The following is a 27,591-nucleotide window of genomic DNA, read 5'->3' on the forward strand; positions in this document are numbered from 1 at the left end:
CACCCGACACAAGATCTATCAGTGGAGGGAAAAAGACAGTGGAGAAGAAAGGTTTGATTTCCTGTCCCTGTTGTGCTCATTTGGCACGCTCCTCCAAGTGTGCCAGGCTTGCTCTAACACCGGGCTCCTACAGTGCTTATGGTTTTCTCCACAATCTGGTTCCTGCTTTGCAAGGAAGCCAGCAGCATCTAGCAACCAACAGCTTTCCTCTGATACCCTGGTGAGCTACTTCCCCATAAATAGCTTTCACCACCACCCTGAGGAGCAGATTTCTGGCAGAATCATCACCATAGCAATTTCTCTGCTCTTCTGTGAGCCATATCTTTGCCTTCTCCAAAACCCAAGGCCTATGTGTGTGTTTTATGAGAGGGAGCTATTTCTTGGATGCTCTGTCTCAGCCCTAGAAGTAATACCTGTTCTTTTATCTGTTATGCCTGTAGTCAGTGTATTTACTAAAGTGAAAGTGAAGTCACTCAGTTGTGTCCGAGTCTTTGCAACCCCATGGACTGTAGCCTACCAGGCTTCTCTTCCATGAGATTTTCCAGGCAAGAGTAACGGAGTGGGGTGCCAGTTCCTTCTCCAGGGAATCTTCCTGACCCAGAGATCAAACCCAGGTCTCCTGCATTGCAGGCAGATGCTTTACCCTCTGCACCACCAGGGAAGAGTCTGGAGTAAATGTTAGCTTGTGCAGCTTGATGTGACTGTATCAGTTAACTTGGTTGGTGGACTGAAACTTGGACTCAGAAGTAGATTACAGTTGATGAGACTCAATTACCAGAGCAACTTGGCATAATTTGGAGAAGGAAATGTAGAAGCTTGAGGGGTGGGTTGGGGTGGGTAGGATAGTTGGAGGGGGTTTATCACCTAATAGTACTCAATTGTAAATGTGGCATCTTCACAGGAACAAATCAACATAGCCATTATTTTAGTTTCTTTGATCTGCTCTAGCCAACTACCAGAAACGTAGCAACTGAAAACAATATGAATGTATCTTCTTATAATTCTTAGGATCAGAACTTGAGAATCAGTCTCAGTAGGCTAAAATCATGGTGTCTGCAGGCTATATTCTCTCTGAAAGCTTTAAGGGAGAGTCTCTTCCTTTTCTTTTACATCTTCTAGCAGTCACCTATATGTTTTTTGGTATATAGCCCTTTTCTCCATCTTTAAAGCTACTGTATTACATCTTTTCCCCAGCTGAGCTTCTGCTTCTGATCCCTCTTTCACCCTCTTATAAGTATGCTTGTGATTACATTCATTGAACCCATATGAATAATCCAAGATAATTTTCCCATCTCAAGATTCTTACACACTTACAGCATTCCTTTTGCCATATAAAGTAAGCAATTTGTAGGTTCCAGGGTGGAGACTTGGACATCTTTTAGGGACCATTATTCAGCTTACCACAACATCTGACATTTGGCATGCATCTACTGACCTGACTAATCCTTTCTTTCCTGTATTAATTTGCAGGGATTACCAGAGCAGTTTGCTTTTACCTGAAAGGGTCATCAGTGCTGTTCCAGAATGTAGTTTCAGAGCTATGCTAATTTTTCTTGTCCTTGAGATAATAGAGCCTATAGATCTTTTTTTTAAGTTGTATTTATTTTTTAATCAAAAGATAATTGGTTTATGGAATTTTATTCTTTTCTGTCAAACATCAACATGGATCAGCCATTGGTATACATATGTCCCCTCCCTCATGAATTTCCCTCCCATCTCCCTCCCCATCCCACCCTTCTAAGCTGACACGGAGCCCCTGTTTGAGTTTCCTGAATTATACAGCAATACGCGTCGGCCATCTGTGTTACATACAGCAATGTAAGTTTCCGTGTTACTCTTTCCATACATCTCACCTGCTCCTCCCCCCCCACCCCATTTCCATAAGTCTGCTCTCTGTCTATTTCTCCACTGCTGCCCTGCAAATAAATTCATCCATTCCATCTTTATAGATTCCATATATATATGCATTAGTATATAATATTTATCTTTCTCTTTCTGACTTACTTCACTCTGTATAATATCACCTATAGATCTTGATCATCTTCACAAAACATCTAGGTGATTCACAATCCTAGTGGTATTGTACGGATTGGATCTGATGAGCAGGAGTAGCATATAAAGTATGCCTAGGAGAGGGTAGAAGTGATGTATACTCCAAATTTCATGAGCCTGCCTCCTCAGTGTACTTTCTGATACTTCAGCGGTATGGAACATGTCAAGATACCCCCTTTAAAGAGAACAACCAGTTGCTGCACCTTTCACCATCTAATATGAGAAAAGATATTTTCTTTTCTCACAATATTTGATAGGCCATTTTGGATTTTTTTAGGTAATATATACTCCATTTCAGTGTGTTACGTTGACTTATCTGCAGAGTTACTCATAAGATTTCCATTTATCAATGGGTACGAGAAAAAGAGAAGACACCATAGCATATTTAGACTTCAGTATAAGCCATTCTTGGGCCTTATTATTTAACAGATATAATAATGTTTGTAATATACATGGTATATAGGCATTCTATATGAGCCCCTGGCAAGCAAAAATAGAAAATCCCAGAGAAGACCTCTAGGTTTTTGAACAAAATCTGTGCCATCTTCAGCAGATAACTAGTCTTCTTTTGCAAATCAGATTCAGACTTGCTACTCTACCAACAATAGATGTTGGTAGAGACTAAAAGCCTAATCATTGAACTCCAGGTGACCAAGACCCCTGTGCTTCATGTCCTTTCACACAGCATTGGGTATGATTAAGGAACTCATTTCAGAGTAGAAGTGCAGCAGTGGGCTCATACTCTAGATATTAATTGATTTTACCATATACTCTATAAACTGAAGAAACTGGCCTAATTGAAAAATATAGTGGCATACTGAAGGCTCATTTTGGCAAGAGTTGGAAGAGAACCACCCAAAAGAATGAGATTCTGCTTACAAGATACAGTATATACATTTAATTAGAATTCCTTATATAATGCTGTCTCCCCTGTAGCCAGGGTCCCTAGACCTGGGAAATAAGATGTTGAAATGAGAGTGGCTCCTGTCATTTTTTTTTTTTTTAAATCAGGAAGACTTAGTATTTATTAATTATATCATATAGTTCAGTTCAGTCGTTCAGTCGTGTCTACCTCTCTGCGACCTCATGAACCGCAACATGCCAGGCCTCCCCGTCCATCACCAAATCCCAGAGTCCAAAAGCATGAGAAACGCTGGACTGGAAGAAGCACAAGCTGGAATCAAGATTGCAGGGAGAAATATCAATAACCTCAGATATGCAGATGACACCACCCTTGTGGCAGAAAGTGAAGAGGAACTAAAAAGCCTCTTGATGAAGGTGAAAGAGGAGAGTGATAAAGTTGGCTTAAAGCTCAACATTCAGAAAACTAAGATCATGGCATCTGGTCCCATCACTTCATGAGAAATAGATGGGGAAACAGTGGAAACTGTCAGACTTTATTTTTTTGGGCTCCAAAATCACTGCAAATGGTGATTGCAGCCATGAAATTAAAAGATGCTTACTCCTTGAAAGAAAAGTTATGACCAACCTAGACAGCATATCAAAAAGCAGAGACATTACTTTGCCAACAGTCCAAAGCATGTCCATTGAGTCGGTGATGCCATCCAAACATCTCATCTTCTGTCATCCCCTTCTCCTCCTGCCCTCAATCTTACCCAGCATTAGGCTTTTTTTCAAATGAGTCAGCTCTTCACATCAGGTGGCCAAAGTATTGGAGTTTTAGCTTCAACATCAGTCCCTCGAATGAACACCCAGGACTGATCTCCTTCAGGATTGACTGAGTGGGTCTCCTTGCAGTCCAAGGGACTGTCAAGAGTCTTCTCCAACACCATGATTTAAAAGCATCAATTCTTGTGCACTCAGCTTTCTTTATAGTCCAACTCTCTCATCCATACATGACCACTGGAAAAACCATAGCCTTGTCTAGATGGACCTTTGTTGGCAAAGTAATGTCTCTGCTTTTTATTTTATTTTATTTTTTTATTTTTATTTTTTTTATTATTATTTTTTTTTCCAGTGGGTTTTGTCATACATTGATATGAATCAGCCATGGATTTACATGTATTCCCAATCCCGATCCCCCCTCCCACCTCCCTCTCCACCCGATTCCTCTGGGTCTTCCCAGTGCACCAGGCCGGAGCACTTGTCTCGTGCATCCCACCTGGGCTGGTGATCTGTTTCACCATAGATAGTATACATGCTGTTCTTTTGAAATATCCCACCCTCACATTCTCCCACAAAGTTCAAAAGTCTGTTCTGTATTTCTGTGTCTCTTTTTCTGTTCTGCATATAGGGTTATCGTTATCACCTTTCTAAATTCCATATACATGTGTCAGTATGCTGTAATGTTCTTTATCTTTCTGGCTTACTTCACTCTGTATAATGGGCTCCAGTTTCATCCATCTCATTAGGACTGGTTCAAATGAATTCTTTTTAATGGCTGAGTAATATTCCATGGTGTATATGTACCACAGTCTCTGCTTTTTAATACGCTGTCTAGGTTGGTCATAACTTTCCTTCCAAGGAGTCAGCATCTTTTAATTTCATGGCTGCAATCACCATCTGCAGTGATTTTGGAGCCCAAAAAAAATAAAGTCAGACACTGTTTCCCCATCTATTTGCCATGAAGTGATGGAACCAGATTCCATGATCTTAGTTTTCTGAATGTTGAGCTTTAAGCCAACATTTTCACTCTCCTCTTTCATTTTCATCAAGTAGCTCTTTAGTTCTTCTTCACTTTCTGCCATAAGGGTGGTGTCATCTGCATATCTGAGGTTATTGATATTTCTCCCGGCAATCTTGATTCCAGCTAATGCTTCCTACAGCCCAGTGTTTCTCATGATGTAGCCTGCACATGTTAAACAAGCAGGGTGACAATATACAGCCTTGACATACTCCTTCAGTTCAGTTCAGTTCAGTCACTCAATCGTGTCCAACCCTTTGCGACCCCATGAATCACAGTATGCCAGACCTCCCTGTCCATCACCAACTCCCGGAGTTTGCTCAAACTCAAGTCCATCGAGTCCTTTTAGTTCCTCTTCACTTTCTGCCATAAGGTGGTGTCATCTGCATATCTGAGGTTTTTGATATTTCTCCCTGCAATCTTGATTCCAGCTTGTGCTTCTTCCAGTCCAGCATTTCTCATAATGTACTCTTTAGTTACAAACAAATTTACATATTTCCTATAAAAAGCAACTTATCTCTCTCCTACTTTTTAGCCAAGTTATCATGTTTAATTTCGTACAATGTATTATTTTTGTTCTTGATGTACCTGAAGGATTCAAAATCATCTTCCATAAAGTGTATTCCTTTTCTTTACTTCTTTAAAATTTATTTTTTAATTGGAGGATAATTACTTTCCAATGTTGTCTTGATTTCTGCCATACAATGATGGGAATCAGCTATGTTGTGGTTTAGTTGCTAAGTCATGTCTGACTCTTGCAGCCCCATGAACCATAGCCTACCAGGCTCCTCTGTCCATGGGATTTTTCAGGCAAAAATACTGAAGTGGGTTGCCATTTCCTTCTCCAGGGGACCTTCCTGACCCAGGGATTGAACCTGGGTCTCCTACATGGCCAGCAGATTCTTTACCAACTGAAATACCAGGGAGGAAATCAGCTATAATTATACATATATCCCTTCTTTCTTGAGCCTCCTCCCTTCCCATCACACCCCTGTAGTTCACATAGAGTGCCAGGCTGGGATCCCTGTGTCATATATATTCAATCTCCTGTCATAGTGTACCTAAAACTCAACCCATGTAGAGCATATTCATTTTCTATCTGATAACTTTGAGCTCTATTTCTTTGGAGATATTAATTCTTAAGGTGGGATGATCCTTGCCAGGGTACACAACAATGGTTCCACTAAGTTGAAAGATGAGAATACCACCTGGATTTGTGGAGCTCCTTATGCAACTAAATAAACAGGAAAAAAAAGGGGGGGTGGTTAAACTACTTGCTATTGTGATTGATCTAGACTGCTAAGTGAAAATGTGTTGTCTATACAGTTAAGTCAAGGCAAACTATATTTGGATCTCAGGGGATTTTCTGGGGGTACTTCTTATCCATGTCTAATAGTACATGTTAATGAAAAACTGCAGCAATCAAAAAGGTTGGTGCAATGAGGGCTCAAACCTTTGTAGAATGAAGGTTTAGTTTTCCACATTAGATGAAGAACCCTGACTAGTAGATGTTCTGAGGACAAAGGACATACTGGAAGAGTAGCTGAAGAAGAAAGGCATAGATATTCAGACCTCATGAACAATTACAGAAATGAAAACTATAGTAGCTATGTATATTTTCTAATTTCTTATATATATGTATATATATTTATATATTAGCCATTGTATTTCCTCTTCTTCCTATTTTTATTTTATATATAGCAGCCAACTGTCCCAGTAGAAAATCCCCCATGAAGCACTTCCCCTACTAGCCTACAGGACAGGGTTCTGGTAAGTTCCAGAGGATGGATTTTTAGGGAATTCTGTCAGTGCTGTCTAACGGTGGCTGCTCTGCCATTCAGTAAATCACGGTTTTGCCATCTCCATTGCATTCTGGGTCTTTGAACTGTAGGCAGGGGCTCCTCCCTACCCTGTTTCTGTGGGAAGTGACTGCTTCTATATTTGTTAGAAAATTCTTTAGAGTTATGTTTACTTCTTACCAGACAGTTTATCATTAGACCAATTGCTATTGTTGTGTAAACAAATTACTGTGTATTTTGTCTCTTGAAGATCATGGTATCTGGTTCCATCACTTCATGATAAATCGATGGGGAAAAAATGGAAACAGTGACAGGCCTTATTTTATTGGGCTCCGAAAAAATCACTGCAGATCATGACTGCAGTCATGAAATGAAAAGACGCTTGCTCCTTGGAAGAAAAGCTATGACAAACCTAGACAGCATATTAAAAAGCAGACACATTACATTGCTGACAAAATTCCATATAGTCAAAACTATGGTTTTTCCAGTAGTCATGTATGGATGTGAGAGTTGGACCATAAAGAAAATGTGCTGAAGAATTGATGCTTTTGAACTGTGGTGTTGAAGAAGACTCTTGAGAGTCCCTTGGACTTCAAGGAGAACAAACCTGTCAATCCTAAAGGAAATCAAACCATGAATATTCATTGAAAGGACTGATGCTGAAGCTGAAGCTTCAATACATTAGCCACCTGATGCAAAGAACTGACTCATCTGAAAAGACTCTGATCCTGGGAAAGATTGAAGGCAGGAGGAGAAGGGGATGACAGAAGATGAGATGGTTGTGTGGCATCACCAACTCAATGGACATGAGTTTGACCAAGCTCTGGGATTTGGTGATGGACAGGGAAGCCTGGCATGCTGCAATCCTTGGGGTCATGAAGAGTTGGACATGACTGAGTGACTTAACTGAACTGAACTTCTCTCTTGAGTGGTCATAGATTTATATATATAATAAATTATACTGATTGATTTTTAATGTTTAAATAACCTTCCATTCTTGGTTATAAACTGCACTTGCTCATGAAACATCATTCTTTTAAGTATTTTTGATTCAGTTTGCTAAAATCTGTTGCAAATTCTCTCATACATGTTCATTGGTGTGAGGTTTTAATTACTTACAAGAGCTTTAGTATTGGTATCAGGGTGATATTGGCTTCATAGAGTAAATTAGTAATTACAATTTACTTCAATTTTCTGAAGAGTTTGCATAAAATTGGTATTATTTCTTCTTTAAATGTTTGACAGAATTCATCAATGAAATTATTATTTGGGTTTGATGCTTTCTCTTCATTAATTTTGAACTATAAATTCAGTGTCTTTCATAGATATAGTGCCATTCAGATCTACTTCTTGAATAGCTTTGGTAGTTTGTGTCTTTCAGGGATTCAATTTTTCCATTTCATCTAAATTGTCTTATTTATTGGGAAAAGAAAATGTTGACCATTTCCCTATTATTCTTTTGAAAGTGTGGAAGTGTTAGTCACTTAGTCGTGTCCAACTCTTTGTAACCCCATGAACTGTACCCCACCAGGTTCCTCTGTCCATGGAATTCTCCAGGCAAGAATACTGGAATGCATTGCCATTCCCTTCTCCAGGGAATCTTCCTGACCCAGTGATCAAACCAAGGTCTCTTGCATTATAGGCAGATTCTTTACCATCTGAGCCACCATGTATAAACTGTAATCATTTCACCTATCTCATTACTGATACTAGTTAATTTGTGTTTTCTTCATTTTCTTCCAGTCCTCTAAAGTTTTATAAATTTTGAACTTTGTTGATTTTTACAAAGAACCATTGCTTTCTCTGTTTTTTTTGTTTGTTTTTTTGCCTTAATCTCATTGTTTTTAATTTTTTTAATATTTTTAATATTAAATTTTAATATTAAATTTTAATATTAAATTTTTTAATATTAAATTTAATATTTTTAGCATTTTTTTAATATTTATTTTTGGTTTAATTTACTTTTCTTTTTATACTTTTATTAGATGGAAGATAAGATCACTAATTAAGAGTCAACCTAAGATCTTTTCTAAAATAGGGATTTAGTACCATAAATTTTTCTCTAAACAGTGGTTTAGTGGCATTCCATTGAATATGATGTGTTATGTTTTTATTTTCATCTAAGTAAAATAAACTTTCTGACTTCTCATTTGTTTTCTTGATTGATCCACAGTGTTGGAAAGTGAAGGTGAAAGTTGCCTAGTCATGTCTGGCCATTTGGGACCACATGGACTGTATTCTCCAGGCCAGAATACTGGAGTGGGTAACCATTCCTTTCTCCAGGGCATCTTCCCAACCTAGGGATTAAACCCAGGTCTCCCTTATTGCAGGCGGTTCTTTACCAGCTGAGCCACAAGGGAAGCCCAAGAATACTGGAGTGGGTAGCCTATCCTTTCTCCAGCAGATCTTCCTGACCCAGGAATCAAATCAGAGTCCCCTGCATTGCAGGTGGATTCTTTACCAACTGAACTATGAGGGAAGCCCATATGGTGTTGGAGGAGGCCACCAAAAAGATTTAACTTCCAGTTAACCCTCAAGCTGAGCCTGGGCAATCAAAGGCTCTGCATAGCTCCTCTTGAAATGTGTGTTCACTTGCCTTCTCTGCTCCCAGAAGCTGCTCTAAGGATACAGCCTTGAAATAGAAATGTGGTGTTGAGGCTTTCTGGACAGTTATATGACTGAACCTAGTTCAGTTCTTCTGTGCATATGACTGAACATGTAGAAAGAATGTATATAAACTCTAAGGTGGGTGCAGAGATCTACTGAGCCACATGAGATTAAGCCTTCTAAGTTGTTTTGCTTACTAAAACTGCCACCTGTACTCTGGGGTGGCATGCCTCTTGCTTCAGTCTTTCCCTGCCAGCTGAGTAGAGGGGATGGTTTCAGATTACACACAGTAGCTCCTGAAGAGATCTTGAAGCAACATATGTGTTATTATCAAATTTCCAAACATTTGGGGATTTTTCCAGAGATCTTTTTTATTGTTGATTTCTAGGTTAATATTGTAGTGTATTGTTATATTAGTGGGAAGTACTTGGTATGATTTGTATCTTCTAAATCAGTTGAGATGTCTATTATCCAGAATATGATAATCTTCATAATATTACATATGCACTTGAAGAAAGTATGTATTCTGTATTGTTGGATGGAGTGTTCTGTAAATATCAACCAAGTCAAGTGGTTTTAAGTCAAGTTATTTGTGTCTCATATCACTAATTATTTTCTCTATAGTTCTATTGGTGAGAGAGACTGCAACTTTACATTTTCCCATTTCTTTTGCACTGTTATCAAATATTGCTTCATATGTTTTGAAGCTCTGTTATATGCATAAATGTCTGGGATGGCTAAGATTTCTTAATGTTAATATGCTTCTGTCTTCTATCACTATGACATTACCTTCTTAATCCATGATAATATTATTTACTCTGAAAAATAATTTGTCTGATATTAATATAACTCCTCCAGTTCTCTCTCAACTTGTGTCATTTTGGTATCTTTTTCATCTTTTTACTTTTATTTATGTGTACCTTTATAAAGAAAGTGGGTTTTTTGAAGATAGCATATAGCTGGATCATGCTGTTTTATTTACTGTAACCATCTCTGCCTTTTAATCAGGGTGTCTGTACTATTTTAAACTTAATGTGATTATTAATATGGTTAAGTTTAGATCTATTACCTTGCTATTTATTTTCTATTTGTCACATCTATTATTTGTTCTCTGTGATGGTTAAATTTTCTCTGTAAACTTGGTTAGGCTCTGGTGCCCAGTTGTATGATAAAACAATGGTCTAGATGTTGTGGTGAAGGCATTTTTTTAGATGCAATTAACATAAATTAGTAGACTTTGAATAAAGAAGATTACCCTCCATAATGTGGTTGGGCATCATCCAAATAGGTGAAGTTCTTAAAGACTGTAGTCCCCGAAAAGTAAGGAATTTTTCCTTCAGATTGCCTTTAGACTCAAGACTGCAATATCCACTGCTGCCAAAATTTCCAGCCTGCTGTGGCCTGCTCTGCTGACTGCACACTTGTCAGGCCTCAGAATCATGAGCCAAATTCTTCACATAAATCTCTGTCTATCCCTAATCTAAAACAAATATATTTATTTTATCTTTTAGATAATATATGTACATATATAATGCATATGCATACACACATTCTTCAGGGAAACGTCCCAATCCAGGGGTTGAACCTGGGTTTCCTACATCACAGGCAGATTCTTTACCATCTGAACCACCAAGGAAGCATATATATATATGACTCCTGATTTCTTTTTCTCTGGAGAACTCTGATACATTACATTTTCCCATTTTTTGCCATAATGTGGCTTGTTTTTCATAGTTCAATTTTAATATCAGCAATTGAGTTTTTTTTTTTTCATTTACTTTTATTAGTTGGAGGCTAATTACTTCACAACATTGCAGTGGGTTTTGTCATGCATTGACATGAATCAGCCATGGATTTACATGTATTCCCCATCCCGATCCCCTCTCCCACCTCCCTCTCCACCCGATTCCCCTGGGTCTTCCCAGTGCACCAGGCCCAAGCACTTGTCTCATGCATCCCACCTGGGCTGGTGATCTGTTTCCCTATAGATAATATATATGCTGTTCTCTCGGAACATCCCACCCTCGCCTTCTCCCACAGAGTCCAAAAGTCTGTTCTGTACATCTGTGTCTCTTTTTCTGTTTTGCATGTAGGGTTATCGTTACCATCTTTCTAGATTACATATATATGTGTTAGTATGCTGTAATGATCTTTATCTTTCTGGCTTACTTCACTCTGTATAATGGGCTCCAGTTTCATCCATCTCATTAGAACTGATTCAAATGAATTCTTTCTAATGGCTGAGTAATATTCCATGGTGTATATGTACCACAGCTTCCTTATCCATTCGTCTGCTGATGGGCATCTAGGTTGCTTCCATGTCCTGGCTATTATAAACAGTGCTGCGATGAACATTGGGGTGCACGTGTCTCTTTCAGATCTGGTTTCCTCAGTGTGTATGCCCAGAAGTGGGATTGCTGGGTCATATGGCAGTTCTATTTCCAGTTTTTTAAGAAATCTCCACACTGTTCTCCATAGCGGCTGTACTAGTTTGCATTCCCACCAACAGTGTAAGAGGGTTCCCTTTTCTCCACACCCTCTCCAGCATTTATTGCTTGTAGACTTTTGGATAGCAGCCATCCTGACTGGTGTGTAATGGTACCTCATTGTGGTTTTGATTTGCATTTCTCTGATAATGAGTGATGTTGAGCATCTTTTCATGTGTTTGTTAGCCATCTGTATGTCTTCTTTGGAGAAATGTCTGTTTAGTTCTTTGGCTCATTTTTTGATTGGGTCGTTAATTTTTCTGGAATTGAGCTTCAGGAGTTGCTTATATATTTTTGAGATTAATCCTTTGTCTGTTGCTTCATTTGTTATTATTTTCTCCCAATCTGAGGGCTCTCTTTTCACCTTATTTATAGTTTCCTTTGTTGTGCAAAAGCTTTTAAGTTTCATTAGGTCCCATTTATTTAGTTTTGCTTTTATTTCCAATATTCTGGGAGGTGGGTGATAGAGGATCCTGCTGTGATTCATGTCGGAGAGTGTTTTTCCTATGTTCTCCTCTAGGAGATTTATAGTTTCTCGTCTTACATTTAGATCTTTAATCCATTTTGAGTTTATTTTTGTGTATGGTGTTAGAAAGTGTTCTAGTTTCATTCTTTTACAAGTGGTTAACCAGTTTTCCCAGCACCACTTGTTAAAGAGGTTGTCTTTTTTCCATTGTATATCCTTGCCTCCTTTGTCAAAGATAAGGTGTCCATAGGTTTGTGGATTTATCTCTGGGCTTTCTATTCTGTTCCATTGATCTATATTTCTGTCTTTGTGCCAGTACCATACTGTCTTGATGACTGTGGCTTTGTAGTAGAGTCTGAAGTCAGGCAGGTTGATTCCTCCAGTTCCATTCTTCTTTCTCAAGATTACTTTGGCTATTCGAGGTTTTTTGTATTTCCATATAAATTGTGAAATTATTTGTTCTGTTCTGTGAAAAATACCATTGGTAGCTTGATAGGGATTGCAGTGAATCTATAGATTGCTTTGGGTAGAATAGCCATTTGACAATATTGATTCTTCCAATCCATGAACACGGTATGTTTCTCCATCTGTTTGTGTCCTCTTTGATTTCTTTCATCAGTGTTTTATAGTTTTCCATGTATAGGTCTTTTGTTTCTTTAGGTAGATATACTCCTAAGTATTTTATTCTTTTTGTTGCAATGGTGAATGGTATTGTTTCCTTAATTTCTCTTTCTGTTTTTTCATTGTTAGTGTATAGGAATGCAAGGGATTTCTGTGTGTTAATTTTATATCCTGCAACTTTACTATATTCATTGATTAGCTCTAATAATTTTCTGGTAGAGTCTTTAGGGTTTTCTATGTAGAGGATCATGTCATCTGCAAACAGAGAGTTTCACTTCTTCTTTTCCTATCTGGATTCCTTTTACTTCTTTTTCTGCTCTGATTGCTGTGGCCAGAACTTCCAACACTATGTTGAATAGTAGTGGTGATTGTTCCTTGTCTTGTTCCTGATTTCATGGGAAATGCTTTCAATTTTTCACCATTTAGGGTGATGCTTGCTGTGGTTTTGTCATATATAGCTTTTATTATGTTGAGGTATGTTCCTTCTATTCCTGCTTTCTGGAGAGTTTTAATCATAAATGAGTGTTGAATTTTGTCAAAGGCTTTCTCTGCATCTATTGAGATAATCATATGGTTTTTATCTTTCAATTTGTTAATGTGGTGTATTACATTGATTGATTTGTGGATATTAAAGAATCCTTGCATTCCTGGGATAAAGCCCACTTGGTCATGGTGTATGATCTTTTTAATATGTTGTTGGATTCTGTTTGCTAGAATTTTGTTAAGGAGTTTTGCATCTATGTTCATCAGTGATATTGGCCTGTAGTTTTCTTTTTTTGTGGCATCTTTGTCTGGTTTTGGAATTAGGGTGATGATGACCTCATAGAATGAGTTTGGAAGATTACCTTCTTCTGCAATTTTCTGGAAGAATTTGAGTAAGATAGGTGTTAGCTCTTCTCTAAATTTTTGGTAGAATTCAGCTGTTTAGCCATCTGGTCCTGGGCTCTTGTTTGATGGAAGATTTCTGATTACAGTTTTGATTTCCTCGCTTGTGATTGGTCTGTTAAGATCTTCTATTTCTTCCTGGTTCTGTTTTGGAAAGTTATACTTTTCTAAGAATTTGTCCATTTCATTCAAGTTGTCCATTTTATTGGCATAGAGCTGCTGGTAGTAGTCTCTTATGATCCTCTGTATTTCAGTGTTGTCTGTTGTGATCTCTCCATTTTCATTTCTAATTTTGTTAATTTGGTTCTTCTCTCTTTGTTTCTTAATGAGTCTTGCTAATGGTTTGTCAATTTTGTTTATTTTTTCAAAAAACCAGCTTTTAGCTTTGTTGATTTTTGCTATGGTCTCTTTAGTTTCTTTTGCATTTATTTCTGCCCTAATTTTTAAGATTTCTTTCCTTCTACTAACCCTGGGGTTCTTCATTTCTTCCTTCTCTAATTGCTTTAGGTGTAGAATTAGGTTATTTATTTGGTTTTTTTCTTGTTTCTTGATGTAAGCCTGTAACGCTATGAACCTTCCCCTTAGCACTGCTTTTACAGTGTCCCATAGGTTTTGGGTTGTTGTGTTTTCATTTTCATTCATTTCTATGCATATTTTGATTTCTTTTTTTGATTTCTTCTATGACTTGTTGGTTATTCATAAGCGTGTTATTTAGCCTCCATATGTTTGAATTTTTAACAATTTTTTTCCTGTAAATGACATCTAATCTTACTGCACTGTGGTCAGAAAAGATGACTGGAATGATTTCAATTTTTTTTAAATTTTCCAAGACCAGATTTATGGCCCAGGATGTGATCTATTCTGGAGAAGGTTCCATGTGCACTTGAGAAAAAGGTGAAGTTGATTGTTTTGGGGTGAAATGACCTATAGATATCAATTAGGTCTAGCTGGTCCATTGTGTCATTTAAGGTTTGTGTTTCCTTGTTAATTTTCTGGTTAGTTGATCTATCCATAGTTGTGAGTGGGGGTATTAAAGTCTCCCACTATTATTGTGTTACTATTAATTTCCTCTTTCATACTCGTTAGCATTTGCCATACATATTGCGGTGCTCCTATGTTGGGTGCATATATATTTATAATTGTTATATCTTCTTTTTTGATTGATCCTTTGATCATTATGTAGTGTCCTTCTTTGTCTCTTTTCACATCCTTTATTTGAAAGTCTATTTTATCTGATATCAGTATTGCGACTCCTGCTTTCTTTTGGTCTCCATTTGTGTGAAATATTTTTTTCCAGCCCTTAACTTTTAGTCTGTATGTGTCTCTTATTTTGAGGTGAGTCTCTTGTAGACAGCATATATAGGGGTCTTGTTATTGTATCCATTCAGCCAATCTTTGTCTTTTGGTTGGGGCATTCAACCCATTTACATTTAAGGTAATTATTGATAGGTGTGGTCCTGTTACATTTACTTTGTTGTTTTGGGTTCTCATTTATACAACCTTTCTACATTTCCTGTCTAGAGAAGATCCTTTAGCATTTGTTGAAGAGCTGGTTTGGTGGTGCTGAATTCTCTCAGCTTTTGCTTGTCTGTAAAGCTTTTGAATTCTCCTTCATATCTGAATGAGATCCTTGCTGGGTACAGTAATCTAGGTTGTAGGTTATTCTCTTTCATTACCTTAAGTATGTCCTGCCATTCCCTTCTGGCCTGGAGGGTTTCTATTGATAGATCAGCTGTTATCCTTATGGGAAACCTTTTGTGTGTTATTTGTTGTTTCTCCCTTGCTGCTTTTAATATTTGTTCTTTGTGTTTGATCTTTGTTAATTTGATTAATATGTGTCTTGGGGTGTTTCACCTTGGGTTTATCCTGTTTGGGACTCTCTGGGTTTCTTGGACTTGGGTGGCTATTTCCTTCCCCATTTTAGGGAAGTTTTCAGCTATTATCTCCTCGAGTATTTTCTCATGGCCTTTCTTTTTGTCTTCTTCTTCTGGGACTCCTATGATTCGAATGTTGGGGCATTTCACATTGTCCCAGAGGTCCCTGAGGTTGTCCTTATTTCTTTTGATTCTTTTTTCTTTTTTCCTCTCTGCTTCATTTATTTCCAGTATTTTATCTTCTACCTCACTTATCCTATCTTCTGTCTCCACTATTCTACTCTTGGTTCCCTCCAGAGTGCTTTTGATCTCATTTATTGCATTATTCATTTTTAATTGACTCTTTTTTATTTCTTCTAGGTCTTTATTAAACATTTCTTGCATCTTTTCAATCTTTGTCTCCAGGCTATTTATCTGTAACTCCATTTTGTTTTCAAGATTTTGGATCATTTTTATTATCATTATTCTAAATTCTTTTTCAGGTAGATTCTCTATCTCCTCCTCTTTTGTTTGACTTGGTGGGCATTTTTCATGTTCCTTTACCTGTTGGGTATTTCTCTGCCTTTTCATCTTGTTTAGATTGCTGTGTCTGGAGTGGGCTTTCTGTATTCTGGAGGTCTATGGTTCCTTTTTATTGTGGAGTTTTTACCCAGTGGGTGGGGTTGGACGATTGGCTTGTCAAGGTTTCCTGGTTAGGGAAGCTTGCGTCAGTGTTCTGGTGCATGGAACTTGATTTCTTCTCTCTGGAGTGCAAAGGAATGCCCAGTAATGAGTTTTGAGATGGGTCTATGTGTTAGGTGTGACCTTGGGCAGTCTGTATGTTGGCGTTCGGGCTATGTTCCTGCGTTGCTGGAGAATTTGCGTGGTATGTCTTGCTCTAAAACTTATTGGCTCTTGGGTGGTGGTTGGTTTCAGTGTAGGTATGGAGGCTTTTGGACGGTCTCTTATTACGTAAAGTTCCATGTAGTCAGGAGTTTTCTGGTGTTCTCAGGTTTTGGGCTTAAGTCTCCTGCCTCTGGATTTCAGTTTTATTCTTCCTGTAGTCTCAGGACTTCTCCAACTATACAGCACTGATAATAACACTTCTAGGTTAATGGCAAAAGATTCTCCCCTGTGAGGGACACCCAGAGAGGTTCACAGAGTTACATGAAGAAGAGGAGAGGGAGGAGGGAGATAGAGATGAGCAGGAGGAGAAAAAAGGGGACTCTAGAGGAGAGAGACAGATCTACGCAGCTGTCTGTTCCCAGAGTGTTCTCCGTAGCCCAGTCACCCACAAAGATTCACAGAATTGGATTGGGAAGAGAAGGGGAAAGGAGGAAATAGAGGTGTTCTGAGGTAGAAAACGGAGAGTCAAGATTGGGAGAGAGTAATCAACACACTCCTGAATAAAAATGGGAACTGAATATTGGATTCTTAAATGTTCACAATTTATATCATATACTGAAAAACAAAGATTAAAAATCTAGAGTATAGGTTAGACTCTTAAAAATACTATATTAAAAACAAAAACCAAAACACACACACAAAAATTTTAGAAATATATATGAAGTTTGGTTTAAAAATAGGGCTTCTCTTTTTTTTTTGTAAGGTTATAGTGTAATGAAAATGAAAATTAAGGAGTAGTAGAGGAGTAATAGAGGACTTTAAAAGGAAATAAGAGAAAAAGAAAAATAGAAAATAGAAGAGAAACAGGAAGAAAAAAAAAACACAAGAAAAAAAATTTTTTTCTCCTAATTAAAAAAAATCATAAAAATCTCTGAAAATGAAAGTTAAGGAGTAATGGCGGGGGGGAGGGGTAATAGGGAATTTTAAAAGAAAATAAAAGAGAAAAAATGAAAAATAAAGAAGAAAAAAGAAAAAAAATTTTTTTTTCTTTAAAAAAAAAAAGTAAAAATATATCTAGGAATTTCTCTGGAGCTGTTGCGGTCAGTGTGGGTTTGGTTCAGTTTCAGATAGCTCCTCATTCCAGCTTACACTTATCGATATCTACAGGCCCCTTCCTGTGTAGTCGATGTTACCTACAGGGATTTTAATCTGTTGTACCAGTCCCTTCTGAAGCGGTTCCCTTTGTTTATTTGGCTTCTGTTTGCCGGTCTCTTCAGTGCCTAATTTCCGCCCTGACACAGGCGGGCGGAGGTGGTCTCTTATTCAGGTTGCTAGTTCCGTCGCGCTGCGGGGATGGGCTGGCGCTGCGGGGAGGGGCTAGTGCTGATTTCCCCGTCTACGCTGCTCAGGCTCCCGGCTGCTCTATATGCAGCGTGCCCTGCACTGTGCGCGGTTCCAGCCCTCAGGTGTTCCACAAAAGCATGGAACAAAAAGCCGCGCCTGCTTTTTGTGCCTACCCCGTCCCAGCGAGCGTCTCAGGCAGCCAGAAGCTTGACAGGCGCACTCCCCCCGGGTGCGGCGCGCCTTCTGCCCTCCGCGTCCCCAGCCCCAGTCCCCGCCCGTGCTGGGCGGGTGCCTGCGCCCTCTGTCTCGCCGCGACCCTCCCGGCGGATGTTGACCATCCAGAATCTCAGGAGGTCTTTGATTAGAAACTGGGGGCCTGTTTGCAGTGCGGTAGGGGATGCGGTCTTTGGGGCTGAGCCTGCCCCTTTCCCCTTCCCCCTGCCTCCTGCCTCCGGCGGGGCTGGGTCGGTCCACAGCCTGCGAGCTCTTCTCTGGACTTGTTCGGTCGCTTTGTTCGCGAACGGCCAGTAGTGTGTTCGGGCTGGTTAATTTTCTCTCTCTCTTTTGCTGACCCACAGTTTAAGTTGGTAACTCACAAAAGCTCCCTCCAATTGTCCTCAGGGCACTCAGGCCCGGCCCTTACCCCAAGCAATGCCGCCCACTCCTCTCCGTTCCGCCCCCACTTGCTGGTGGCGGATGCGGGCGTCTGGGGTACTTTTCTGCTGGGAGTTGCTTTTAGGCACGTAATCTGTGAGTTTTATTTATTGTTCCCCTCCCAGTCAGGTTGCCTTCCGAGATTCAAAAACTTCCCCCAGACCCGCCAGTGCGAGGGTTTCCTGGTGTTTGGAAACTTCCTCTATTTCGAGTCCCTTCCTGGGACGGATCTCCGTCCTTAGCTCTTTTGTCTCTCTTTTTATCTTTTATATTTTGTCCTACCTCCTTTCGAAGACAATGGGTTGCTTTTCTGGGCGCCTGATGACCTCAGCTAGTGATCAGAAGTTGTTTTGTGAAGTTTGCTCTGCATTCAGTTATTCTTTTGATGAATTTGTAGGAGAGAAAGTGGTCTCTCCGTCCTATTCCTCCGCCATCTTGGCTCCTCCCCCAGCAATTGAGTTTTAATTAAATGTTTGCTTTAGAGTTTATGCTCTACATCTCCAAGTTATCATAGTCTACCTGCAAGTGATGGTATATCACTTCATGCTTGGTATAAAACCCTTATGAGAATATAATTCCAGTTTTCACCTATTGACCTTTGTACTATTTTTTCCTACCTTATGTATTATAAACCTCATATAGCATCAATATCATTTTTGTGGAAACTATCAATAATTTTTAATTAATTTACAATAAAGTTATACTACATATATTATACATAATAGATATATAATATGTGCATTATATAAAATTATATAATACTATAAAATTTACCATAAAATTATAAGTAATTTATATAATTATAAATAAAATGTTATAAACAAAAATGTTTTACATGTACCAACATGACTACCAGTTGGGGAGTTCTCCATTCTATTATATATATCCATGTAGATCCACATTTCTATCTGGTATCTTTCTTGCTACATGAAGAATTTCCTTTAACGTTTGTTGTTGTAATGCAGGTCTGCAGGTGATGAGGTTTTTCATCTTTTCTATCTGGGAACTACTTTATTTCACTTTAAGTTTTGAAATATTTCACTTGTATTTGAAATACATGTAAAAGGGGACTCTGTGAGTTAAACTCTGATGAAGTTTCCAAATGCCAGAAACAAAGAATATACACTACAAGGAGTGTATACAATTCAGTAAGGGAAAAATAGGATTCTAAACAGGAAAGAGATTTGTACTAATACTGAATTTATCAACAATACTACATTATAAGAAATTGTAAGATACCATCTATAGACTATTGAGAAAAAAGACTGATACCAGAATATTACAGTCATTAGAAATAACATACACCCACTGGAAGGAGCAGTGACCTACCTTTGGGACATCTGACATAATGGAATGAGTTGCTCAGTAAATCTCTCTGAAAACAGTGCTAAAACTGGATGAAAGGATGAAATACAAATATATATTCAAGTTCTAATAGTTGACGTGCATGCTAAGTTGCTCTAGTTGTGTCTGACTCTGAGCAACCCCATGGAATGTAGCCCTCCAGCCTCCTCTGTCCATGGAATTCTCCAGGCAAGAATACTACAGTGGGTTGCTGTGCCAAGAAATACAAATATTGAGAATTGTTTATGCAAGAATATTATTAAACTTATGGTTAAATAAAAACAGTGTGAGAATGCAATATTCTTACTAAAGACTATTTGAAGTGAAAGTGTTAGTGACTCAGTCTTGTCTGATTCTTTTCAACCCCATGGACTAGGCTCACCATCCCAGCAGGCTCCAAATGTCCATGTGGAATTCTCCAGGCAATACTGGGTTGGGTAGCCTTCCTCTCTCAAGGAGATCTTCCCGACTGAGGGATCGAAGCCCAGTCTCCTGCACTGCAAGGCAAATTCTTTACTACCTGAACCACCAGGGAAACCTTAGAGACTTGTTTTCATCCTCCGAGCTCCCTTTCAGCCATTGAAGTAGTACTACCAAAGACCAGCCATGTAAGACAACAGCTTCACCACCAGAGGGAGCCCAATTCATTTGTAGAGGCATGGGCATTAAGCTGGTAATGTTAGTGATCTCAGGACAAATTAATGTAAAAATCTGCAGATCCATGAGGCAGGGATTCGATCCTGATTGAGGCAAGCAATGGACTAACAGAGGAGCTAGAAATGGAAATGAAAGATCCAGAACATAAAGTGGCCTTAAGGGTCATGGTAAGATTGCTATTTATCCAGTAGTTGATTGGAAGACTGCATTTTCAGGAGAAAATGGAGAGGATCTCACTTAACCATATATTCCTGATGGTGAGAATCTCAGAGAAGCTATAAAATGGTCAGCTAAAAGTAAAAGTGAGACACATTTGAAAAGTACCTTGAATATCACCATCTGCCCACCCACAGGCATACAAACATATATCCATCAGCAGACGATATAAGCCTTTCACACTAGAAGTATTTGAGCACAGCCTCTGCCCAGTGACTACTTGAATTTAAATTTAAAAGAAATCTGATTAGAGACATCTATGGCCAGATACCATGAGATTCCATGGATTTAGTTCAGTAAAGTTATTAAATAATAACAACACTGCAAAACCCAGTAACAAAAACAATAGGAGAATAACCAGAATGCAAAGTTGCTAAAATATAATATCTAAATTTTCAGTTATTCAACAAAAGTTAGTAGTAATTCTCAGACAGTCACATCTCACTGTTTGCAACCCAAATTCTCCTAGCAAGAATACTGGAGCGGGGTGCCATTTCCTCCTCTACAGAATCTTCCCATCCCAAGGATCAAAATCACATTTCTTATGTCTCCTTCCCTGGCAAGTGGATTCTTTACCAGTCATGAAACCTGAGAAACCCCAACAAAAGTTAAGACAGTTGCAAAGAAATCAGGATGTCTGACACATATTCAAGTAAGGGCATTCGATGAAACTGTTTTGATAGTGAAGATAGCAGATTTTTTAAATCAATATTATAAAGACATTGAAAAAACTATTGGAAATCATCTTCAAAGAATTAAAATCATGATAATAATGATGCCACTATTACAGGACATAAAATAAATTACTAAAATAAGCAGAAGAAAATTATGGAGCTGTAAAGAATAAAAATAAAAGACACAATTCTCTTCAGTTCAGTTCAGTTCAGTCACTCAGTCGTGTCCGACTCTTTGCGACCCCATGAACCACAGCACACCAGGCCTCCCTATCCATCACCAGCTGCTGGAGTCTACCCAAACCCATGTCCATCAAGTCGGTGATGCCATCCAACCATCTCATCCTCTGTTGTCCCCTTCTCCTCCTGCCCTCAATCTTTCCCAGCATCAGGATCTTCTCAAATGAGTCAGCTCTTCGCATCAGGTGGCCAAAATATTGGAGTTTCAGCTTCAACATCAGTCCTTCCAATGAACACCCAAGACTGATCTCCTTTAGGATGGACTGGTTGGATCTCCTTGCAGTCCAAAGTAATGTCTCAGCTTTTTAATTTGCTTTCTAGGTTGGTCATAACTTTCCCCCCAAGAAGTAAGTGTCTTTTAAGTTCATGGCTGCAATCACCATCTGCAGTGATTTTGGAGCCCAAAAAAATAAAGTCAAACACTGTTTCCACTGTTTCCCCATCTATTGCCATGAAATGATGGGACTGGATGCCATGATCTTAGTTTCTGAATGTTGAGCTTTAAGCCAACTTTTTCACTCTCCTCTTTCACTTTCATCAAGAGGCTCTTTAGTTCTTCTTCACTTTCTGTCATAAGGGTGGTGTCACCTGCATATCTGAGGTTTTTTATATTTCTCCTAGCAATCTTGGTTCCAGCTTGTGCTTCCCCTAGCCCAGCGTTTCTCATGATGTACTCTGCATATAAGTTAAATAAAGCAGGGTGACAATATACCGCCTTGATGTATTCCTTTTCCTATTTGGAACCAGTCTGTTGTTCCATGTCCCATTCTATCTGTTGCTTCCTGACCTGCATACAGGTTTCTCAAGAGGCAGGTCAGGTGGTTGGTATTCCCATCTCTTGAAGAATTTTCCACAGTTTATTGTGATCCACCCAATCAAAGGCTTTGGCATAGTCAATAAAGCAGAAATAGATTTTTTTCTTTTCTGGAACTCTTTTGCTTTTTCAGTTATCCAGTGGATGTTGGCAATTTGATCTCTGGTTCCTCTGCCTTTCTAAAACCAGCTTGAACATCTGGAAGTTCACAGTTCACATATTGCTAAGGCCTGGCTTGGAGAATTTTAAGCATTACTTTACTAGCGTGTGAGATGAGTGCAATTGTGCAGTAGTTTGAGCATTCTTTGGCATTGCCTTTCTTTGGGATTGGAGTGAAAACTCACCTTTTCCAGTCCTGTGGCCACTGCTGAGTTTTCCAAATTTGTTGGCATATTGAGTGCAGCACTTTCACAGCATCATCTTTCAGGATTTGAAATAGCTCAACTGGTATTCAATCACCTCCACTAGCTTTGTTCGTAGTGAAAGACCCACTTGACTTCACATTCCAGGATGTCTGGCTCTAGGTGAGTGTGAGTGATCACACCATTGTGATTATCTGGGTCGTGAAGATCTTTTTTGTACAGTTATTCTGTGTATTCTTGCCACCTCTTCTTAATATCTTCTGCTTCCGTTAGGTCCATACGATTTCTGTCCTTTATTGAGCCCATCTTTGCATGAAATGTTCCCTTGAGATCTCTAATTTTCTTGAAGAGATTTCTAGTCTTTCCCATTCTATTGTTTTCCTCTGTTTCTTCACATTGATCACTGAGGAAGGCTTTCTTATCTCTCCTTGCTATTCTTTGAACTAGATGATCTCAAAAGCAGATTTGAAATGGCAGAAAAAAGAACCAGCACATTTCAAGACAAAGAAATAGAAATCGTCAAGTCTAAAGAACAGCAAGAAAAAGAGAAAGATATAGTGTTTTAGAGATTTATGAGGCAAAGAACCATATTTTAAAATTGAGAAAAGGATATGAATTCACTGGAGGATAGACATTTTACTGTAGAATATGTGTCAAGTGTAATAAGCACATGAAAAATGCTCAACACCAACAGTCATTAAGAAAATACAAATTAAAGTATAATGTACACTCATTATATTAATATACCCACAAAATGACTATAATAAATAAAAAGACAAACATAACAATGTTAAGATGCTTTGGAGAAGCTACAGTCCTCAAGCATTGTTGTTAGGAATATTAGATGGTACAGCCATCTTAAAGAAAAGTTTGATATTTATTTTAAAAATGTTAAACATAGATTTGCCATATAACCTAGTTATTTCATTGTTGGGAATTTACATAAAATGAACAAATGTTTATCTACACCAGATTCTTATACACAAATGTTCATAATGGCACAATAGAATTTGGACTATCTAAATGTCCAGAAACTGGTGAATGGGCAGAAAAACTGGTATAAAGAAATAACAGAATGTTATTCAGCAATAAAAAGGAACACAATATGCATTATTCATCATATTGTGTAAATGAGTCTAAGACACAGTATGCCAAATGAAAGAAACTGGTTGCAAATCCTGTTTATTTTTTAATTCAATATATGAAACATCCAGAAAAGAAGTTCTATATAGACATAAAGCAGGATAGTGATTGTCAGGTTGAGGACAGAACCAGGAACTGATACAGGACAGGAGTGAGCTGTTTGGAATGATGGAAATTTTCTAAAACTGAATGGTGAAATGGTGAAGATGGTTTCACAACTGTGTAAGGTTACTAAATAAACTCATCCTCTGCCACCCCGTTTGTCCTTCTGCTGTCAATCTTTCCCAGCATCAGGGTGTTTTCCAGTGAGCTAGCTCTTCACATGAGGTGGCCAAAGTATTAGAGCTTCAGTATCAGTCCTTCCAATGAATATTCAGGATTGATTTCCTTTAGGATTGACTGGTTTGATCTCTTTGCAGTTCAAGGGACTCTCAAGAGTCTTCTCCAGCACCACAGTTCAAAAGCATGAATTCTTCAGCACTCAGCCTTGTTTATGGTCCAACTCTCACATCCTTACATGACTACTGGAAGAACCATAGCTTTCACTATATGGACCTTTGTCAGCAAAGCGATGTCTCTACTTTTTAACATGCTGCTTGGGTTTTTTATAGTTTTTCTTCCAAGGAGCAAATGTTTTTGTTTTTTGTTTTAATTTCATGGCTGCCGTCACCATCCTTAGTGATTTTGGAGCCCAAGAAAAAATAAAGTCTGTCACTGTTTCCACTTTTTCCCTTTCTATTTGCCATGAAGTGATGGGACCAGATGCCATGATCTACATTTTTAGAATGTTGAGTTTTAAGCCGGCTTTTTCACTCTCCTCTTTCATCCTCATCAACAGATTCCTTACTTCCTGTTCAGTGGAAGCCCCAAATAAGACATAAGAGTATATAATTCTAAAATATTTTGCTTCACTGAAATTGTCTACACATGTATCAGATGCTTTTTAGTGAGCACAAAATTGCTGATATACAAATGCAGAATTGTGAGCTAATTGAATTTGGTAGATTAACCTTTTATGATAGAACTGAGAGTTCTTAGAATGAAAAGATTGTTCAACATTAGAAATTAAAATACGTAGTCCATTTCATAAAATTATTCTTTTAAAAATAGAATAATTAGTGAAGTCTTCATTCCATATTCCATATATGTGCTGTGCTTAGTCGCCAGTCTCATCTGACTCTGTGATCCGCCAGGCTCCTCTGTCCATGGGGATTCTGCAGGCAAGAATACTGGAGTGGGTTGCCATGCCCTCCTCCAGGGGATCTTCCAAACCACGGATCAGACTCAAGTCCCCCACACTGTGGGCAGAGTCTTTACTGTCTGAGTCACCAGTGAAGCGCATTCCATGTATAGTGCGTCATTAACAGGCTCTTTAGGAGTAACTTGTTTCTAAACACAGGGAGCAAATGGATCATTATGATATGACAAAAGCTGTAGCTTCTTAGTGTAAAAAAACCTAGGAAAAAACATATTGAGAATGATTCAGGCGATTGCTTGTTCTGTATCCAAGAACACTAGACCCTGCTAGAAACATACATCTTGCTTCAAGCTTTAGGTTGAGGATGAAACACATTGAATTACAGCAGAAAAGAAGAATGGAATCTACTGAAATTCCTTAGCCTCAGCTTCACACCTAAGTTTTTTCATAGATTTTTACTGAGTTTACGAAACTAAAATTTTAAAATCATCGTATTGGTTATCTATTGTTGAATAACACATTTATTCAAAACATAGAGGTTTTAAAAAGCACATTTATTATCTTCCAGTTTCTAGGAGTCAGGAATCCAAATGTGACTTAGCTGCGTGATTTGTATCAGGGTCCATTCCAAAGCTACAGTTAAAATGTTGGTTGATCTATAATCTCATCAGAAGGCACAACAGTCTTATTTTGTGGTTGTTGTACCTTGGAGGTTGTTGTACTGAAGGATCCAGTTCCTCACTGACTGGTGGCCAGAGGCCACGCTCAGCTCCTTGCTCTATGTGTCTCAGCACAGACAACTCACAGCATTAACACTGGCTTCATCAGAGAAAGCATACAAGAAAAGGCAGAAGAGGGTGTGAGCAAGACAGAAGTAGCAATATTTTATAGCTGTCTCTCAGAAGTGACATATTTGCATTTCTCATTTTTTAAAAGTGGATCACTAAGTATGGCCCACACACCAAGGAGAGAGGATCACACAAGTGCATTAATATCAAGAAGGAAGAATCATTTGAAGCTATTACCACAGGCCTCCATGATAATTATTAATAAAATCTGTAGGATAAAATGAACAAATCAGCTGTTAAGCAAAAATCTATAGAAATGATACAGCCTATACATAAATCAAGTGAAGAATATTCTGGCATAATTTGTAGAAGTCAATTTTCATATTGATTAGAATATTTAGTTTCATCTCACGCATATAGAGATCCAATTAGTATTTTAAAAATTTATCATTGATTTTCTTGAAATATTTCAAAAATCATGTTTCCATCATGACTTTTCCCAAATTATTTTCTTCTATTTGACTTTATCTAAAAGACTTGTACTATGGTTTCTTGAGATCTATAACTTTTTTCAATGCTCTATTAACCCATCTTATGTTATAGCACTTGTGTTTACAAATGAGCATGCTTGATCAGAAAAGTTATACTTCAGTAGTCACTCTGTTTTTCTTTATACTTCTAAAATATAATTTAGGATTTCAAAATTCAAATGAGAAAAAAATGTTAAATTAGTATAGAGTGATTTGTTACTTTAAGCTTATTTAGGTTTCAGGAAATTAGGTGGAATGTAGCACTTTAAGTTAAAAATTTAAAGACTAAGTATATAAATGTAAACTTTATTTCTTAAACAACAACAGCAATAAACAAATAGTCAACACATTATCTCCTAAAGGCATAATATGACTGTGTTATTCCCACAGCACCAATCCAAAAAGAAATACTTGGTTTCCTATCACATCCACAGGGTATTATGATTTTCATTTTTCACACTCTAGGAAAAAGTTATTGTAAAATCTTATTAAACATTTGTAGAAATATTATGTTTGTAGATGAATGATTTTGCCAAGTAATCTTGGAAACAAACCTTTAAGGAAAATCCCAAAAGAAACACTTGTGTTTTATTCTTCAGTGAAAAAAATGGGAAAAATTGTATCTTATTAGTAAAAGTAGATTAGGAATATTAATTTAACTCTTGACAAACCAGTGAACATAAAAAATGGTTTTTAATTTACTTAAAAAGTCCTTACTGACCTTGCAAGTAAAAAGCACTTACCTAGGCAACAGATATATACAGTGATAATAAAGACATCTCCCTGTAGTCCTGTGGAAAATATAATAGATCAGTAGAAAATTATTTTTTAAAAGCATGCCTATATATGTGCTTCCTTACATATATAAAATATGAAAAGATTCACATAGTATATTAGAATAATGGCTTCAAGATTTTGCTAAGCACCCTTGAATTTATATTTATCAATGTTACACACTTGTTAAAAGGTTTAAAACTAAGTTTTATACATTTAAAAATATATTTTGAAATCAGAAAAAATTTAACTCTAGTAGTTCATTTTAGGGAGGGAATAAGGTTTTAAAATTGTTATCCTTTATTTATACTGAGATCTTAGTAGTGTTTACATTTTGATTTAATAAAATTATCTTACAAAAAATTTTAAATCTTTTTCATACATTTTTAACAATCATTTAAAATGAATTTTATGTTATGAAAAACCCTTTGCCTTCTTAAATAGAATATTTAGATGCTTCTTATCTATAAATTTACAATTGTATCAACATAGCTATGTCAATATAGATGCATGATTTTATTGGACTTTAATTTTCTTATTTCTTAATGGAAGCACATTCTGAATGAATAGCAGAAATATTCTATTGTGATCTGT

Source organism: Dama dama, chromosome 20 (assembly GCF_033118175.1).
Source record: "Dama dama isolate Ldn47 chromosome 20, ASM3311817v1, whole genome shotgun sequence".
NCBI classification, from domain to species: Eukaryota; Metazoa; Chordata; class Mammalia; order Artiodactyla; family Cervidae; genus Dama; species Dama dama.